The sequence below is a fragment of the Vombatus ursinus genome, unplaced genomic scaffold, assembly GCF_900497805.2.
Source record: "Vombatus ursinus unplaced genomic scaffold, bare-nosed wombat genome assembly UNPS02014770.1, whole genome shotgun sequence".
Taxonomy (NCBI): domain Eukaryota; kingdom Metazoa; phylum Chordata; class Mammalia; order Diprotodontia; family Vombatidae; genus Vombatus; species Vombatus ursinus.
This window is the reverse complement of record NW_020954548.1, coordinates 2,340,824-2,349,926: the sequence shown is the minus strand read 5'-3', so window position 1 is coordinate 2,349,926 and position 9,103 is coordinate 2,340,824.

The following is a 9,103-nucleotide window of genomic DNA, read 5'->3' as shown; positions in this document are numbered from 1 at the left end:
ATATATACATATGTATATATTATAATTATCCATTATAATTACAATTACTCATATATGCATTGCTATCTACCCTGGCTAGACTCTAAATTCTTTGAGAGCAGAGACTACTTTTACCCTTTGACTTTGTATACTGAACACTTAATACAGTAAGCACTTAATAAAATGCTTATTGATTAATAGGAGATAGATAACCATTCTTTCCTGCCCAACTCTCCCCCATCTTTGCTGCTTTTATACAGTATCTTTTTCCATCCTTTCTTCTAAGTAAACTCTGAACATTAATTTGTTTCTTCTTTGTCCTAAACTTAATGCCTTACCTATCACTTCCTTCTTCCCTTCCTTCCTTCCTCTTCCTTTCTTTTTTTTGTTTGTTAAATGCAGAATTTTATTGTACTTTAAAAAATTTTCAATTCCTAATTCTCTCCCTAACCCATCCACTGAAAAGGCAACAAATATGATACCAATTATATATATGAAGTCATGTAAAACATATTTTAACATTAACCATGCTGCAAAAAAGGCAAGAAAAATAAAGGAAGTTTAAAAAAATATATGCTTTAATCTATACTCAGAGGCAATTAGTTCTCTCTCTGAAACAGATAGCATTTTTCATCCTAAGTCCTTTGGAATTGACATCCATTACTTTCCAATCACATTTTTTCTATACTCTACATAGATCCTTCATTTGTTTGGCTTAAAATTTTAATTTCCTTTTCTTTTTTTCTTTTTTTTTTCTTTCAATTTATTTATTTATTTTTAGTTTTCAGCATTTACTTCCACAAGATTTTGAGTTCCAGATTTTTTTCCCATCCGTTCCCTCCTCTCCCTCCATGATGGTGTGCATTCTGATTACCTCTTTTCCCAACCTTCCCTTCTTTCTATCACCTCCCCCAGTTCTCTTATCCCCTTCTCCTTCTATTTTCTTATAGGGCAGGATAGACTTCTATACCCCATTGCTTCTGTATCTTATTTCCTAGTTGCATGTAGCAAGAATTTTTAACATTTGTTTCTAAAACTTTGAGTTCCAAATTCTACCCATTCTCTCTCCCCACCCGCTCTCGTTGAGAAGGCAAACAATTTGATATAGATTATACATGTGCAGTCATGCAAAACACTTCCATAATAGTCATGTTGTGAAAGACTATATTTCTCTCCATCCTATCCCTCCCCCTATTTATTCTATTCTGTCCTTAGTCTCTGTCTTCCTCAAAAGTGTTTGCTTCTGATTACCACTCTCCTAATCTGCCCTCCCTTCTATCATCTTTCTCTCTCTTGCCCACTTCCCCCTTACTTTCCTGTAGGGTAAGATAGATTTCCATACCCAATTGACTGTGTATATTATTGCCTCCTTAAGCCAAATCCAATGAGAGTAAAGTTCACTCATTCCCTCTCTCCTCTCCCTTCTTCCCCTCCACTGTAAAAACTTTTTCTTGCCTTTAATGTCAGATAATTTACCCCATTCTACCTCTCCTTTTCTCCCTCTCCCAGTACACTCATCTCTCACTCCTTAATTTTATTTTTTAGATATCATCCTTTCTCAATTTACCCTGTGCCCTCTGTCTATATATATTCTTTGTAACTACCCAAATAATGAGAAAGGTCTCATGAGTTACAAATATTATCTTTCCATGTAGGAAAGTAAACAGTTCAACTTTAATAAGTCCCTTATGATTTCTCTTTCCTGTTTACCTTTTCATGCTTCTTGAGTCTTGTATTTGAAAGTCAATTTTTCTATTTAGCTCTAGCGTCTCAAGAATGCATTAAATTCTGCTATGTCATTGAATGTCGATTTTTCCCCCTCATTGATGACGCTCAGTTTTGCTGGGTCAGTTTTAATCCTAGCTCCTTTGACCTCCAGAATATCATATTCCAAGCCCTCTGATCCCTTAATGTAGAAGCTGCTGAATCTTGTGTTATCCTGATTGTGTTTCCACAATACTCGAATTGTTTCTTTCTGGCTGCTTGCAATATTTTCTCCTTGACCTGGGAACTCTGGAATCTGTCTATAATATTCCTGGGAGTTTTCCTTTTGGAATCTCTTTCAGGAAATGATTGGTGGATTCTTTCAATATCTATTTTACCCTCTTGGTTCTAGAATATCCGGGCAGTTTTTCTCAATAATTTCTTGAAAGATGATGTCTAGGCTCTTTTATTGATCATAGCTTTTGGGTAGTCCAATAATTTTAAAATTATCTCTCCTGGATTTATTTTCCAGGTCAGTTGTTTCTCCAATGAGATATTTCACATTGTCTTCTTTTTTTTATTCTTTTGATTTTGTTTTGTATTTTCTTGATTTCTCATGGAGTAATGAGCTTCCGTTTGCTTCATTCTAATTTTTAAGGAAGTATTTTCCTCAATGAGTTTTTGGACCTCCTTTTCCATTTGGCCAATTCTGCTTTTTTAAGGAATTCTTTTCTTCATTGGCTTTTTGGACTCTTTTGCCATTTGGTCTAGTCTATTTTTTTTTAGGCAATTGGGGTTAAGTGACTTGCCCAGGGTCACACAGCTAGTAAGTGTTAAGTGTTTGGTCTGAGGCCAGATTTGAACTCAGGTCCTCCTGACTTCAGTGCCAGTACTCTATCCACTGCACCACCTAGCTGCCCCCATGGTCTAGTCTATTTTTAAAGGTGTTATCTTCATCAGTATTTTTTTGGGTCTCCTTTAGCAAGCTATTGACTTGTTTTTCATAATTTTCTTGCATCTCATTTCTCTTCCCAGTTTTTCCTCTATTTCTCTTACTTGATCTTCAAAATCCTTTTTGAGCTCCTCCATGGCATGAGACCAATTTATGTTTTTCTTGGAGGCTTTGGGTGTAGGAGCTTTGGCTTTGTTGTCTTCTTCTGATTCTATGTTTTGATCTTCCTTGTCACCAAAGTAAGATTCTATAGTCTGAGTTTTTTTCCCACTGTTTGCTCATCTTCCCAGCCAATTACTTGACTTTTTAACTCTTTGTTAAGGTAGGGCTCTGCTTCCAGTGTGGACAATGTACTATTCCAAGCTTTAGGAGTTTTGTGCAGCAGGTTTTCAGAGATACTTCTAGGGACCTGTAAATTTTCAGTTCTTCAGGGTGGTGCGATCTAAGGAGAGTTGTTTACTCTTCTCCTGGCCTGTGCTCTGCTCTGTGAGTGACCACAAGCACTCTTTTCTGCCCTGGAACTGTGAGAAGGGTTCCCTCTCCACTACTGCTACAAGTTATGCTATGGCAGTGCTCCTCCTTGCCCCAGGACTGCCACCCAGGACGGTGACCCAGATCCAAGTATGGGCAAAGCAACAGAATCTTGCCTCAGTGCCAGCAAAGAGATGCCTATAATCTCCTTGTGATCAGTTGTTCAATTCCCTTAGCATCTGTGAGCTAAAATCTCTGGAAGCAGTCATTGCCGCTGTGGCCTCTGCCTCTGCTGTGGCCACCACCCCAGGGCAATGCTAGAACTAGGGCTGGACCCTGTTCCTCTATTAAGTAGGTCCAACAGATCTTTCCCACTGACCTTCTAAGTGTCTTTGGTGTTTGTGGATTGAGAAGTCTGGAAACAGCCACAGCTGCCTGTGTTTCATTCCCTTGAGGCCTGCTCCTGGTTTGCTGGGGCCGCATCTTTGTCAGTGAGGCCCATGCTGAACTGTGCTCCTCTCCCAGTCCAGTGTAACAAACCTTTCCTATTGACCATCCAGGTTGTCTTGGGTTGGAAATTTGTTTCACTCTGTCTTTTTGTGGGTTCTGCTGCTGTAGAATTTGTTTAGAGTAATGGTATTTGGAGGGGTTTGGGAGAGAACTCAAGTGAGTCCCTGCATTTACTCTGCCGTCTTTCCCCTTTCATTTTTTTCAAAGAGTTGAAAGATATCAGAACAGTAAGGGATCATAGGGATTGTCTTGTCCAGCTCATTTATTTCTCAAATCAGGAAACAGATGCCCATTGTGGTGAAGTGGCTTGCCTAAGGTAACTCATGTAACTAATTGTTGACAGAGTCAATGAACTGGAACAAAGGTCTCCTGGCTCCTAATTCCAGCATTCATTCCACTACGCAACACTGCTTGTCATTTCTCCTTGCTTTAGAGCAGCAGTTCTCAATCTTTTTGTTCTCAGGATCCTTTTACATCCTTAAAAATTGAGGACACTTCAAAGAGTTTTTGTTTATGTGGATTATGTCTATCAATATTTGTCATATTACAAATTAAAATAATAGAATTATTATGAAAATAGTTTTGATCTTGTGGACCCCTTGAAAGGGCACCAGGGATGTTGGGACCATACTTTGAGAACCACTGTGTTGGAGGAGGGTAATGTTTAAATGATGTTAAAACTAGCCAATTTGGTAATCAATCAAATTGGTCAATTCCATTAAAAAGCAGTGAAAACTCAATCTGAGTGAGCTGGTCAATTCAATCAGAACTGCTGATTTTGTAGCCCTGTAGATGTACACTAAAGACCATAACCTTTTCAATACAATAATGATTATATTCTTGCTGTTGTCTTTTGTGGCAGCCATTTATATGTGATATATATCCATACCAGAGTCTTGTGACGACTAATTGTCAAGGTCCTTCAATCTCTGACATAATTACTCCTAAGATACAGAAAGATTCATAAGGTATAGTCAGAGATTCATTTGTAACTAACCTTGTGATACAGTCATAAGTAAACTCTTTAGTGTTCTTTGTATTTAAGGCCAGCAACATGGCAAAACTGCACACAAGATTTTCCTAAGAGCATGCTAAATTCACAGGCAACAACAACAAAAAAAGGGCCACACAAGAAAAGCTATTTGAGAACATTGGACACCCATAGCTGTACTGATCTCACCCAAACCTCCATCTCTTTTTTCTTCAGAAATGACCAGCTTTGCATGAGTGGTATATGGACTAACCTTGACAAACACTAGCCAATAATTCAATTTCTCCCAGCTTTCCTGTGCTGGCCACAGGCAGCTCCATTATGGGCGTCAACAAGTATTTATTAAGCACCTCCTATGTGCCAGGCACTGTGCTAAGTGCTGGAGATACAAAGAAAGGGGAAAAAAAACAGTCTCTACTCTCAAGGAGCTCAAGGACTAATAGGAGAGACATCGTTCAAACAACTATGTACAAACAAAATATAGACAGGATAAATTAGAGAAAATTCAAGAGGTTAGTGCCTTCTTCAGGAGTATTGTCTCACGTTATTGCCTGGCAGCCCACCCAACTTAGCTGCTCTTGATTACATTACTATTTTTTGACAGCTATTTGTAAAGGAGAAATTTGTGCGTGTTTCTGTTTTGTTTTGGTTTTTTTTGGGGGGGAGGGTGGTACAATTTTCCATGATGTGCTGCTGCTAATTTTCAAAAGATGCTTTGATTTGCAAGACTAGTTCAGCTGGACAATCAGGAGAGCAGTTTTAACTGTTAACAGTTTTGGTGAAAAATTCCAATATTCAAACAGAGTATGAACAGTCTTCCACCCTCTTTCCACCTTCCTGGTAACTTCAGCTTTATTTTGATTCCAGTGCATCTTCAAAGGCTCAGTTCTGGGAATTTTGAATTGAATGTACTGATAAAGCCCATTGGGGATTGATTGGAAGTTGAAGGCAAACTCATGGTTTATGGGTTTGTATAAAACATCTTTAATTCCTGCACTGGAGATTTAGTATTCCACCTTGACCAATCTTAATTTGTCTATACTGGACATATTCTGACAGAGTTGATTTTTCTCAATGTAGGCACCAGACATAAAGGTACATGAATAGACTTTAAATGTGACTTCTGTTTGAGGAGGTATGCACAAGATGTTTCAACCTTGAAGATTCAAAGGGAGTCCTACATCCTTACTATGAGAATATATTGCTCTGCATCATCTAAATTTGGGTTGCAAGGCATACAGGAGGTTTTATTGTAGGTTTCTGGGGAGGAACAAAAGTCATTGAAATTAACCAATCTTGCAGAGAACAGAAAACCCACATTTAAGAAGAGAATTTGTCCCTGGAGAGGAGGCTAACAAGTTTTCTAGATTCAGGAGAGGCAATCTTCCTCCATCCATAGGGATGCAGGATTAGAGAGAGAAAGATGAAACCAAAAGACAGTAAACCATGGAATTACAGAGCTGGAAGGGGGCTTGGAGATCGTCTAGTTCAGGGGCTCTTAACCTGGGGTCAGTGTGCATATTTTTATAACATCTTGATAACTATATTTTAATATAAATGATTTCCTTTATAATCCTATGTATTTTATTTTATGCACTTAAAAACATTATTCTAAGAAGGTGTCCCTAGGCTTCACCAGATTGCCAAAGGGATCTATGATGCAAAATAGGTTAAAAACCTCTGTTTCAGTCTAACTCTCATTTTACAGAAGATGAAAACTTTTCAGAAAGCTGGTGGTAGACACAAAGTCTATTGTGCTTTCAGGGAAGATTCCCTCCTATTCCAACCCTGGTCAAGCCTTTGTGTCCTGAATGAGCCTTTCCAAAATGTTGCTGTTGTGGTGATTGGGATACAGTATTTTGAATTAAAGGATCTGGGAAACACTTTCCCCAAAGTTTATTGTGTTCATTTGTCTTTCTACCATTGTTCTCAAAGTCACTTCTCATCTGCCTTCTTTCTACTCTTTCTTTCCTTTATCCAGGGGTGTCCTTGTAGATGTTTAACAACTGGCTCCTCCTCAGCCCCCTTACAAATGTATACAGCACACATTTTTCAGACTAATCTGCAGTATGGGCATTTTCTTCACCACTTTCTTAAGTCTAGACAATCAATCTACAAAACAATAAATCAATCCCAGGTTTGCAGCGTTTGCTAGTTCCCAAGGTATAAGTGCTCACACTGAGAATTCACAAGCTGATTTGAGCTGGTTTCTGCAAGCCCCTGCCTTTAACCCTCATCTCTCCTTTGTAAAGAACTTCCTAACCATATGAAAGAAGGGGTATTGGAACCTCTCTGAAATTAACTGAGCTGGTCCTTGAATGATAAAGCATCTGTTTCGAGACTGTAATTAAGCTTTATTGGATCTGCCACTTTATAGTAAAGACATCATACTCTTTGGCTTTCTAAGGTCACCTTTATGGTAACGAAAAACAATAAAAAAGCCCAAATATTTTCACCTTACCATCCTAAAACCTTGAGGTTTAGTACTGTAACTTGTTTGTGATCAACTCCGTGGGACTCAGTTTCCTCATCTGTAAAATGAGGGGTTGGACTAGATGGTCACTGAAATCTCTCCCAGCTCTGCACCTATGACTTTATGGACATATATTTCATAAAAGTCATACAATCAGTTAATCATTAGCTGGGGATACTTAACCCATAGAAACCTTTTAAAATTACTTAAAAGGGGCATTTTAAATGCCAAGATTTCATTAGCAAGCTTTGGATGATAGCCAGGAGGGACAGAAAGAACATTAGACTGAGACCAGTACCTTCCCCTTACCCCTTAAGAGCTGTGTGGCCTTGGACTAGTTATTTTCCTCAGAGCCTCATTTGCCTGTTATAAAATGGGCATAATAACACTGGCTTCACCTAGTTCCCAGAGTTGCTGTAAGGATCAACCGATGTAATGTATCTATTATTTACTTTCCATGTGACGTTGGTCTAATTACTGAACTTCCAAGGACTTTTATTTCCTCAGCTATAATGGGGGTTAGGAAGGGAAAGGAAAGGGAATAAGCATTTATTAATCACCTACTATGTACCAGGCTTTTGCTCAGCACTTTACAAATATTGTCTCATTTGGTCCTTACAATAACCTTCCATGTGTTTTTATTATCCCAATTTTGCAGTTGAGGAAGTTGAGTTAGATAGAAGTTAAAGTGACTTGCCCAAGGTCATGTAGCTCATAAAGGTCTGAGGCCAGATGGGAACTCAAGTCTTCTAGACTATAGGCTCAGTGTTCTCTCTAGTGTGCCCCCTTGTTGCCATATAAAATGAAGGGTTGAACCAGATGCCCTTTAATTTAATTTAAATTTAATTTAATTTAAATTAAGGTTCCAGCTCTAAATCTCTGAACCTTTGTAAAAGTACTTTGTACCTGTAAAGAACCACACATACATAAGACGTCACCTTATGCTGGTATTAGATTATTCAGGTAATTGATGAGTGCTGTCTGAATGGTTGCTCACCCCTCTGATGTGAAGTTCATTGCTAAGATGACTCCCAAACTGTGACAATGCCCAGACGATCTGTTTAGTTGCACTGTGTAACTGCCTACCAAACATTCCCAATGTCCAGCTGTCACAAAGGAAGACTAGCCAAATAATGGCTGAGTCTCATCAAAGAGGGATTGGAAACAATAAAGTCAACTTTATCCTTTCTTTGTACAGAACCCTGGCATTGTCATACCTGGAAATCTGCTTGCACTGTATTCACAGAACTGAAAAGAATGAGGGTCCTTTGGAGGACAATTAACATGAGCAAAGGGATGGAGGGGAGGGGGAGGCTGTGATGTTGAGAGCTGATATCTGTAGAGCATTTTGCTATTTAGAAAGTGTCATCGGCAGTATCCCCATTTCATAGCTTCAGACCACTGATGATGCAGAAAGGTTAAGCTGCTTGCCAGGGGTCTTGTGGCTACTAAGTGTCAGATCTGGGCCTTGATCTTTCCATCATACCATGCTTCTTCTATGTAAAAACTGAACGAAGAAGACTAGAATTCAAAGTCTTTCTTGATATAGACTTGTTCCTAAATCGTTGACAAACTCAACCAGATGTTACTTTTTTAATGAAAGCTTTAAAGAAAAGGAAAGGCTTGGCTCAGAAAATAGTGGGTTCCTGTTCTCTACAAGTCTGCAGTCAAAGGCTCAATGACCAACAATTGGGTGTGTCATAACAAAGCATTCTTGTTCAGGCTAAATGGTTTCATAGGTCTTTTCCAATGCTAAGATTCCATGATTCATTAAGGACAATATACATATCTACATACCTGTCTATATACATACCCACGAATACAGAGACATCTTGGAAATTCACAGTTGGAAGGGACCATGGATGTCATCTAGTCATCTAGCCATGACTGAAAAAGTATCCCCTTTACCACAGTCCTGACAAATGTCCATTGCCGCCTGAGGCAGATCATGCCACTTAGGGACAGCTTTAATTGTTAGCAAGTTTTTCCTGCTAGCTAGCTAAAATCTGTTTCCCAGCAATTT